The sequence below is a fragment of the Suncus etruscus genome, chromosome 4 (genome assembly GCF_024139225.1).
Source record: "Suncus etruscus isolate mSunEtr1 chromosome 4, mSunEtr1.pri.cur, whole genome shotgun sequence".
NCBI classification, from domain to species: Eukaryota; Metazoa; Chordata; class Mammalia; order Eulipotyphla; family Soricidae; genus Suncus; species Suncus etruscus.
The window spans coordinates 39,813,758-39,815,222 of NC_064851.1; the positions used below are offsets into that span (position 1 = coordinate 39,813,758).

Sequence of the window (1,465 nt, forward strand, 5' to 3'; positions counted from 1 at the left end):
TGTGAAATAGTTTACCTTGAACTCTAAGTAACTTCAAGAGGTTTGTCTGTCTTGTATTCCAAAGCAGTAGTGCCATGAACCCAACATAGTCTAGGGTAAGGTTCATCACCTGCCTTTATGTTGCTCTCCAAAAAAATAGGAGAAAAGCAATGAGTACAAGGGAAGCAATGAGTAATTTTGTTGTTAGCTTATATAACCTCATGTGGCCAACTAAAGAGGGAATCTTTCCATCTCTATCCTGTCCCTGTCCCTCTTCCTCCCCCTTTCTTTATATCTCCCTCCCTTTCCTCTTCCCCCCGTTTGTCTCCCTCTTGCTCTCCACCTCTCTCCTCACTCCATTTTTTCATAATACCTGGTGGTACTCAGGGTTTACTCTTGACTCTGCACTCAGAGATCATTCCTGGTAGGCTCCAGGAACCATCTAAGGTGCTGGGGATTGAACCCAGGTAAGCTACATTCAAGGCAAGTACCTACTCACTGTATTATCACACTGATCTCTCTTTTCTAATTTCTGACATAGGTAGACTCTTTCCACCAGGGTTGGCAATAGGCACATAACAAGCAGAGTGGGGAGTGATGCTTTCCATACTGCTCCATCAAGTAATAAACCTAATGGATCATCTTCTGGGTCCTTTCTGAATCTTTCCTGGTCACTGGCTCTTCTCTTAGTAGCAGTAAACTTGTGTGCACATTCATGTTTTAATCATGATGTGAGTTTTGTTATCCAAAACATCAGAGTTAATTAGCATCTTTGTAAAAAATGACTCACATGTGTAATGCATCCTGTGTTGACACAGCCATGGGGGCTCATATTCTTTGCATCTGTGTCCACCAACTCCTGTGGCCTTTGGGCTGCTGCCTCGGCTCCCAGTGCTGGCTGGGGACAGATCTCTCAGCACCATCCTGTGTTCCAGGTTCTCGCAGCCAGCCCTGGTGCTTGTGCAGGACCCCAGCAGGCTGGCCCAGCTGTGTTGCTAGTACAGAAAGGAGCCCCCTCTGATGTTAGAAGTCTACGTCCTGAAGCCCTATGACAAAATCGACCTGGAAAAGCTCTCTGTCAACTCCCGTTTCATGAAAGACCTGGGCTTAGATAATTTGGATCATGTAGAGATTATCATGGCCATGGAAGATGAATTCAGATCTGAAATTCCTGATATAGATGTGGAAAAGTTAATGTGTCCACAGGAAACTAGAGTATGTTGCAGACAAGGAGGACATGTATGAATAAAATGTCAGACCTCTTTCCTCATTGAGAAGACTCAAAGGTACTTGGTGGGTGCCTAGAAGTGAGGACACATTTTGGCACCATTGCTGACTTGGACATAGTAATTCTGTTTTGACATATTTAAATTGTCTTAAGTGTTTTTCTCCACTTTGAAAATAAATCTATATATAAAAAAGATTTAAATGGACATACCAATGTTTTATAGTACTGTTATGGAAAAGTCAGGCATTTTAAAAAACT

General features: G+C 42.8%; 1 pseudogene; it reads left to right on the plus strand.

The window, feature by feature from the left end:
- The first annotated feature begins 799 nt into the window (after window positions 1-799).
- On the plus strand, window positions 800-1,228 carry LOC126005953 (acyl carrier protein, mitochondrial-like; annotated as a pseudogene).
- Window positions 1,229-1,465: the final 237 nt, after the last annotated feature.